Source organism: Phyllostomus hastatus, unplaced genomic scaffold, assembly GCF_019186645.2.
Source record: "Phyllostomus hastatus isolate PE091 unplaced genomic scaffold, TTU_PhHast_1.1 phas_scaffold_555, whole genome shotgun sequence".
Lineage (NCBI taxonomy): Eukaryota > Metazoa > Chordata > Mammalia > Chiroptera > Phyllostomidae > Phyllostomus > Phyllostomus hastatus.
The window spans coordinates 12,726,076-12,736,105 of record NW_025334036.1 but is presented as its reverse complement, the minus strand read 5'-3'; positions in this window follow the sequence as shown (position 1 = coordinate 12,736,105).

Genomic DNA, 10,030 nt, shown 5'->3' with positions numbered 1-10,030 from the left:
AAAGTATACTTAATTTTAACTCTAATGTACTGAATTGTCTAATTTTTTTAAAGACTTAATTTATTTAGCTTTTTTTTAGAGAGGGGAAGGGAGGGAGAAAGTGAGGAAGAGAAACATCAGTGTGTGGTTGCCTCTCACATGGCCCCCACTGGGGACCTGGCCCACAACCCAGGCATGTGCCCTGACTGGGAATCAAACCAGCGACCCTTTGGTTCGCAGGTCGGCACTCAATCCACTGAGCCACACCAGCCAGGGCTGTCTAATTTCTTGACCCACCTCTCACCCTTTCCAGCCTGCTCTTTCTGACAACGCTGACCACTCTGCCCATCGTTTCCGGGCTCCTCTCCTGCAGTGAGAAGCTGCCTTGGGCATGAGGGGCTCCTCGAGTCTCAGACAATCCAAAGACAGCTGCCATTCTAGCTCCTTCATCTACATCAATAGGATCATTTACATCAGCTTATAAGCCAAAACACATACTACTAGTGGGAAGGGACCTACAATACAGGGAAGGAGACCTCACCAGTCAACTCGGCTGTCAGGACTATGCTCATAGAGCCTGATGTGTCTCCCAGTGATTCGATTTTCTCCCAAGTCTAGACTTACCTCCAAGTCAAACACACAAGGGTGTGAGTTTAAAGGACATCGAATCTGGGAGAGAAAAAAACTATTCTTTACACAGCTGAAGCCGGAGAATCTCCAAAAACTGATCAGAACTTCTACATCCCATACGACACAAAAATTAATTCCAAATGGCTCAAAAGACCTAAATGCAGGTGATTAAAATAGAAATCTCTTAGGAGAAATCATAGGTGTAAATCTGCAAACCTGTGTGACCTTGACTTCAGCAATGGTTTCTTAGATCGGATGCCTGAAGCATGTGCAACCGAAACAAACAAAAAGGCAAATCGGACTTCACCACCATTATATGAAGGATTTTGCTTCAAGGGACAATATGAAGAAAATGGAAAGGCAACCAACAAAATGGTGGAAAATATTTGTGAGTCATCCAGATGGCAAAGGAACCTGACAACTCAAAAATAAAAATCCCCCCCCAAATTAAAATGGGCAAAGGATTCGTAGACAATTCCCAAATAACTGGATGAACAGATGGCCAATCACGAAAAGATGCTCAGCACCGTGAATCATAAGGGAAATGCAAATGAGTGGTTCAAGGAGATGCCATTTTATCCTCACCAGGGGACCTATATTCACAAAGACAAGAACAAGTGTTATGCGGGATATGGAAAAACCGGAACCCTCTTATGTTGCTGGTAGGAAGGTAAAACAGTGCAGCCTCTTTGGAAAAAGACTTTGGGAGCACCTGCAAATTTAACCATAAGGTTACTGTATGAACCGCAATTCCACTTTTACGTATCTAACCCCCCAAAGGGAAAATATATCTACACAAAAACTTGCACATGAATTTTTAAAAGTCTTGTTATAATACTAAAAAAAAGTGAAAACAACCCACATATCTACCAACTGATCAGTGGATAAACAAGTTATGAGGTATGATATATCTATAAAATGGAATATCATTAGGTCATAAAAAGGAATGAAGTATAGATTCATGCTATAGAATAATTGACCCCCAAAAATGTTATGCGAAGTGAAAGAATCAAACTCAAAAGATCACACATTTTGATTGAGTCAATTTATAGGATATGTTCAAAACAGGCAAATGCACAGGGAAAGCTGACTAGGGATTCTTAAATCAGGGAACAGGGAGTTCTAGGGTTCTTTATAGGATTAAAGAAATGTAGAGATGTTCAAAAACAAAATTTAAAAACGTAGGGATGATTGTAAAACATTGTGAGTCTACTAAAAAGCACTGAATTGTGCAATTTTAAGAAAGCAGATTTTATGTGCATTTCATGTGTAATTCATGTGTGCATTCTAACTCAGTATTTTTAAAACCCCAGTTGATGGGCATTCTACAAAATACCTGCCCAGTAATCACCAAAACCAGCAAAGGAATCAAAGTAAAAGTCTAATAATACTGGATGTAAACTGGAATTGGAAAACAAAGTTCAAAAAACAAAACGAAGAAAATCTGAGACACTTACTGAGTCTTGACATGACCAACAAGAGCTTTGGGAGAGGTATACTAAATTTAATGTCGCCTGGATGAGAGCCTGGAACGGAAAAAGCACATTTATGGAGACACGGAGGACATCTGAATGAAGTATGAACTTCAGTTAATACTAACGCAGCCACATATTGGTTTATTGACTGTAATAATGACGGAAGATGTTGATGGGGTGTGTGTGTGTGTGTCCACATAGTGTAGGGGTGTTCTCTGAAATAATTATATCAATATACAACTGTTCTAAAATAAAAAATTAAAGGAAGAATTGTCGGAAAAGGATATACAAAAATGTCTAACGTGATCAACTACAAAGGAGAAGGCTGGAGGACAAGGGCAACAGGGAGACACCCCACCGAAGAATCTCCATAATTCCGTTTTTAAAAAGATTTGTTATACTTATCAATTGTTCCCAATGAAAAGCAAACAAAGCAACTGGTAGCGAAAAACTTGTCCGAGGAAACCCGTCCAACGGACGCCATGTATCAGGTTACAAGAAAGGACACAAGGGAACTCGTTTGCAACATTCCTTGATAATGAATGAGTGTATCTACCTGTTACATCAAGAACTCATGGGAATCGAGCAAGATGTCTTTATTAAGAAGGGTGTACTTCAAAGAAAAGATACTCGCCGAGTCGCTAGGTCGAGTGTGCTCTTTGGGATCTCTCTGCTGTGCATCTGCCCCAGCTCCCTACCTCGGGGGCCCTTCCCAGCCTCACCGTAGTCACCCCCGACCCTGCACCGCGTGCAGCCTCCCCGCTCCGCCCCGAATTCCTCCCGCCGCTGGAGAACAAAGAACAGACCCCGAGCTCGCGGGGCTGAGGGGCCCATCCCCCAACCGGAAGCGAGGGGACAGGCCCGCGAATGGTGGAAGAAGCATCGGGGAGAAAACGTTAACAGTCTGACCACGAGGGCTTCAGCATTTAAATACGTATTCCAGCCCCTGGAAAATCTGCGGCCGGGGCAAGATTTGTACAAACCCCAGCGCCATTATTTTGACTTTTCTTGCTCTTTGGAAGCCTCCAAGTCAACAGTGGGAACTCCAAGCACACACACTTGATGTTTTCTGAGATAAGGTGGTTAAACGTGGGGCGGGGAGGGGGGGTTAAGGTCTGAGGGCAGGGAGGAGCGAAGGGAAAGAGTCTTGGGTTTTAAGGGCAAATTGTTCTAAGGCTCTTCTCAAATGGAGGGGATGTTAATAAACTCCTGTTGAAGAGTGAGTGGTAGACGGAGATCATCAGGCTCATAAATTTGCTGCATTTTCTCAATTTGAAGCAAATATAAAAAGTCCTGCCCAGTCATTTAAAAAAAAAATATATGTGCCGCTCTTGGATAAAAGACTTTTAGAGGGGGTGAAAAACCTTTGAAAACAAAAACACAACTCTCTTTCCACACAAACTATAAAACCAGGTTACTTTTTACATATAAAATGAGGTATTAACGAAGTTTGTTTTTGTGACCACTGGAAAATGCTCGGTCTATCTCCTGTGCCATTAGGAGAACATTTGTGGAAGGCTTTAAGATATATTTGTCTTAAAAAAAAACTAAAAGAAGGAAAAAAGACAAAAGCAAAACATAAAATGTCTTCACTAAAAAGCAGTTCAGGTAATATGAAAATAAACATAGTATTTTTAAAAACAAAAATTTCATTCCAGTGTATGAAAACTAAAACAAATATGAAAGATGAGAATGATCAAATAAGATGCAAACGAGTTCAAGGTAAAATCATCTTGTATCTGAAAAATCTGGGGAACGTGGACAATATTGGAAATGGTGCCGCAGAGCCACGGAAGTCCTTTTCTGGCCGCAGAAACTCAAGGCTACAAAACTATAAAGACTATATGATTTGAAGTCTGCATTTTATGCGAGCAACTAATTTTATTTTCTTTTTCTTTCTTTTTTTCATTTATGGATTAATTTTTTTAGAGAAAGAAAAGAAGGGAGAGAGAGAAAAAACGCGTGTGCCCCAAGGCAGGGCAGAAGAGGGGGGGGTTTGAACCCACAGCCTTGGTGTTATCAGGAAGATGCTCTAACCAATGGAGCTACCTGGCCAGGGCTGCTAATTTTATTATTGACTTATTTCTTTTCCAAACACATGTTGTGCTTACCATGCACCAGGTCATTTTCCAGGCACTTTAACATCAGTCCACACCTCTACAGCAGGAGTCGTTCCCTATCTCTATCCCTTTCACAGGTTAGGACCAGAGAGGTAAACCACCACCCTCAGAGACACACAGCTCATGAGTGGCTGAACTCAGATCCCAGCCCTGCAGGGTGGTTCCCATGGCCTCAGCCCCTAACCACTACCCTATGCCACAACCTCCACCTACTATGGGCAATGCCTCTCTTCATTGTAATTTTTACTCCACAAAGGGTTTATACAAATCCATACCCAGGGTCCGGCACAAATAACGCCTCCTTTTTGTCTTAAGCATCATAAGCATGTCATTCTGTAACATACCAATATCACGCTCAGGCACACCCTAGGACTTTTCAGGTGAAACGCTGAAATTAAAGCTATACATCCTTACACCCGTGTCATTGCCCTACCGACCACACTCACGCAGACGCGCCTTCTGCAGGACCCTGCGGATTAAGCTCAAACCCAAGGAGAAAAGCTGGGTGAGGAGACAAAAGAGGAGGCGCACTCTCAACACAAAAGCCGTTCTCAAAGCGCTGGGTGGCAGTCTTTCGTTACAGGCACAGGCCGCTCCCAGAAAAGGGGACCCGGAGAGAGGAGTCTTGGCTGCAGGCCCCCTCCCCCAACCTGGGAACAGCAGGAGGAAGATTCTGCAAATGGCGGCCTTCTGAGCAAGTGCAGAGCCAGCTGCGGAAGAGGCTGAGCTTGCAGGGAAAACAGTCCCTATTTCTCTTGAGAAGACTCCTGTGGGATGCCAGCGTCCAAAAAAAGAAAAAAGACACTCTTCTACCCCTGATCGTGTCAGCCTTTGGTCAGGAACACCCCACAGGGTCAGCAAACTCCGCCCAATCCCATTTATTATTTGTACCTTTTTCAGATGGTTGTGATTCAAAACGTTGCAAAGGTATCCGAAGCAAGACTGTTGCGTGACATGGGGAAAGTACGTGCTAAGTTCACAATCCGATGCCCATAAATGAAGAGAGGTCAGCACACAGCTGAACACAAAAGCCGGCTCACCCTGGCTGCGCAGCTCGGCTGGTTCGCGTCGAACCACATGCACCACGGCTGTAGCTTTCATCCCTGGTAATGGACATTCCACCAATGAATGCCTAAACAAGCGGAACGACGAATGACTCTCCCTCTCTCTCTCTCAAAATCAATACATAATTTAAGAAAACAAAGAAACACCCAGTCTCTTTCTCCAGAGTAGGGAAAGCCCGGGCCTCCCCCTCCTGTGTGTTTGATCGTTACTATCACGCTACTGCCACGCTTACACGGAATCATTCATTTCTGACACTTCCGTCCCCAAATGTGTGTGGTTTTTTCTCTCGCCAAGTACTCGCCACGACTCCAGCTGGGGTCCTATGACTGAACTCATCGTGGACCTTACCCACCCGGAGATAGAGTCAGCTCCCCAGGCTAAGGCCTCCCTCGGTCAGGGAGACTGCCCTCCCTTCACATGCCTGTCACCGGCGGCCAGGTCCCAGCTTATCATCCACTTTTGTCCCACTTGGCTGCAGACTGGAGGTTCCCATGACCTCCTACCCCTTGGGGTTTGATTCATTTGCTAACGTGGCTCACAGAACTCAGGGAAATATTTACTTACGCTGACCAGTGGATCAGAGGATGAGGTACAGGGTACAGGTGAGCAGCCATGAGGAGACGCATGGGGTGAGATCTGGGAGGGTCCCCAGTGCAGGAGCTTCGGGAAGTAAGGACGGTTTGAGGAGATGCACTTGGGTGCCCAGTTGACAAGGGGTGGACTTGAGATGGCAATTTTGGGGGGTCAGGTTGACGGGGCCACGGGACCCATATACTTGGTCGAACAGCAACCTGGAAATTGTACTTTGGATGAGGCTAACATCTAAGTGCGCAGGCCTTGAGGAAGGCAGATCACCCTCCTTAACGTGTGTGGGCCTCCTGCAGTCAGCTCCAGGCCTTCAGAAAGAACAGACTGAGGTCTCCTAACAAGATGGAATTGTGTCCCCGTCTGGCTTTCGATGAGCTTGTGGGACTGTCCCCTGCAGCTCCAGCCTGCCAGCTTATCATAATGATTTGGAGCTTGCCAGGCGACACAATCACATGAGCCAGTTTCTTTCTTCTTTCCCCCTCACTTTTTATTGATTGATTCTAGAGAGACAGGAAGGGAGAGAGACAGAGACATTGATTTGTTGTTCCGTTTATTTATGTGTTCATTGATTCACCAGCTGGTTCTTGAATGTGCCCTGACCAGGGATAAAATCCACAACCTTGGCGTATGGGCAGGGCACTCGAACCCACTGAGCTACCTGACCAGGGCAAGTCAGTTCCTTAAATTTGTCTGTCTCATAAACTGGCCCCGAGGAGAAGAAGTTTGTGGATCTCTGCCATAGTCACGTGGCCTACATCACAAACGCAGTCAGGGATTTCTGGGCAGCACAGTGCGATTAACAACCTTCCCTGATGTATTCATACCTATAAGCTGTACCAGGGATGCTGGTTTTGAAATGGAAAGCCTAAAAGTATTTTTCAAGGATGCAAAATGTAGAGAAACGTGAAATGGAGTGGAGAGCCCAGAAATAAACCTTCGTATGGAGGTCAAATGATTTCAAAAAGGATGCAAAGGCCATCCGATGGGGAAAAGGCAGTCATTTCAGCCTACGCTGCTGGGGAAATTGGATATCCTCACATCAAAAAAGTGAAGCCGGACCCTTACTTTACATAATGCACAAAAATTAACTCACAATGCAGCCCAAGTCCTAAACTGAGGAGCTAAAACTCTAAACCTCTTAGAAAACATTGGGGAGTACTTTACAATATCATATTTTGCAATAATAAATATCTTGGATATGACAACAAAAACAAAGAGAACAAAATTTAAGAGGTTAATTGTAGTATAGCAAAGTTTAAAACATCTGCATGTAAAATCAACAAAGTAAAAAACCACAGAGCAGGAGAAAATATCAGTAAATTACATGCCCGATGAGACATTAATAACCAATGTACAGTAGTTGGTCAAATAGGTTTACAGTTCCAATACAAATAATACAATTAGTAAATACAGATAATACAATAATTAGAAAAGAATAACACAAGAAATGAACTGTGTGTTTTACATACTCACAGCTGTATACCTGTAAACCTTTGACCACCCCTGTACATAAAGAACTTCTACAACTCAACAATAACAAAACCTGATTAAGAAAAAATAACTTTTGCCCTGGCTGACATAACTCAGTGGGTTGAGCACAGGCTGCGAACCAAAGTGTCGCAGGTTTGATTCCCAGTCAGGGTACATGTGTGGGTTGCAGGCTACGGCCCCAAGCAACCACACATTGATGTTTCTCTCTCTCTCTCTTTCTCCCTCCCTTCCCTCTCTAAAAATAAATAAATACAATCTTTAAAAAAAAAAAAAGAAAAAATAACTTTAGCCTGGTGTGGCTCAGTGGATTAAGCACCAGCCTGTGAACCAAAAGGTCGCTAGTTTGATTCCCAGTCAGGGCACATGTCTGGGTTGTGGGTTTGGTCCCCAGTCTGGGTGCACACAGGAGGCAACCAGTTGATGTTCTGTCTCTTGCTCTCTCTCTCTCCCTGTTCCTCTCTGTGGTATATATATATGTGGTATATTAATACAGTAGGATTTTGAAACATGTCTGCAACATGGATGAACCTTGAGGACATTATGTGCAAGAGAGCAAAGGACACATGCTGTATGACTCCCCTCCCCTTCCCCAAGGGCCTCATTCCAGCCCCCTCACCATTCAGCACCACCTTCATCATCCAATACCAGGAGTCTGGGTTCCCTAATGATGCACCTTGGCTTCCCAACGCTTGATGTCAAAGAGATTGTTCAGCTACGTCTGATACTTAAGGACAAGCTTTACACAAACTCATGGGCTTTAAATAAGTGTGTCTTTTGCTCTGGCCGGTGTGGCTCAGTGGTTTGGAGCATTGTCCCGTAAACCGAAAGGCGGCTGGTTCAATCCCCAGTCCGGTGCATACCTGGGGTGCGGGTTCAGTCCTGGGGAGGGTGCATATAGGAGGGAACCAATGGATGTTTGTATCGAGGTCTCTATCTCTCTCCCTTCCTCTTTCTTAAAAAAAAAGCAATGAAACAATGTCCCCAGGTGAGGATAAAAACAAAAGTGTGTCTTGCAGCAGGAAGTTCATTAATGACACAATTCTTAGGACACTAGTGGGGGTCATCCGTGGAAGGAAGCAGGAGAAGGAACATAACCGACACCATCCATGATGCTTCTCCGCCTGGTCCCAGAGACTGGGCACCCACCGCTCACTTCTCCCAAGACCAGGGGTGGCCTTCTAATACCTAACCTTATTTGGGGGCAACTTTTCAATTCTATTGGTCTGAAAGGTCTCTTGTTTAAAGCTTCCTTTGACTGCATTTGCTCCAAAGAGCTGGCGATGACACGGTTAGAGCAAAGCAATCTGCAGTCCACGTGACTGATGTGTTTGGCGTGGGTCGCCGCACCCCCTTGGAACCTTCCCTGTCTAATTTCTCTTCCCTGCCCTGTCCCCAACATGTTTCCCACTTTGTGGGCAAGACCAGAAACAGCCCCTATCTCTCCACGGTCCATCCCATCCGAACATCAGACTCTCGCCACCTGCCTAGAACCTCTTGCTTTCCATCCACATCTCAGCCTGGACAACACAACCTTCGGGAAGCTTCTCTGGAGGTTCTCAGAGGCAGAGGTGCCTTAACACAAAGCACATCCCCTATGCCAGTTCGTCTACCTGGATTTCAAACAAACCCACCTATTTAAAAAAATGTAACTTCCATCAGCCCTGGCCAGATAGCTCAGTTGGTTAGAGTGTCGTCCTGATACACCAAGGTTGAAGGTTCGATCCCCTGTCAGGGTCCAGACAGGACTCAACCCGTGAGTGCATCAATAATAAGTGGAACAACAAATCGATGTTTCTCACCCTCTTTCTCTAAAAATCTGTTTGAAAAAAAATTTTGAAAGCTTATTTCTTATGCCAGTACCTCTATCTAGATTTCAAATAAACCCATCTATTTAAAAAAAAAAGTAACTTACACCAGAATGAAACCTTTAAGATGTCATGTCTTCCTAACTTCAGATCCCACACAACATACACAGACATGGAGCACCCGCTCCCACGTGGGCATTCAACAAGACGGTTTCATTGTGTCCTTCAGAGGCCGGGTGTGTCTTCCGTAAAGGGCCACAGAGTGAACACTTCGGGCTTTAAGAGCTGTCGATCTGCAGGGCTGGGACACGACCTCACAGGGCTGGAAAAGCAAGTCACAGACAGTGGGCAGACAAGGGGGCATGAGCGGATTCCCATGGAACCATCCTCACGGAGCCTGCAATGCAAAGAAGTAGTATTTTCCTTTCGATTGTTTTTCCCCTAAGAGCTTAAAAACATAAAATTCAGTTTGAGCTCCCAAGCACACCCAGATGGGGCCCCAGCCCGAACTCACCAACCCCGGCACACACAGGGAGGCGGTGCGTGTAGCTCCCAGATGGGCCACTGCAGCCCCACCCTTTCTGCTTCACCAGTCGCCTGCGGGCTCCTCCGCGGCTTACCAGGGGCCGCCCTGAGTCTGTCTGTGCACGCCGGCTCCCCTCCACACCTGCAGCGCCCCAGGCCTTGCCTCTCCAGTTTCCCTCCCTGTTTGGGAGGCAGGTCTTCTGCCTTTCAGCCAGGACCTCTGGTGGGCCCAGGCTCCTTGTCTGTGAGCGTCCACTGAACCCCTCCACTTCCAGACCCCACACTCACCCCAGGCCCAGCCCCCTTGTTGTCTCCCCTAAGGGTCCCTGCCAGGCTGCTCCTCTGAGCTCCT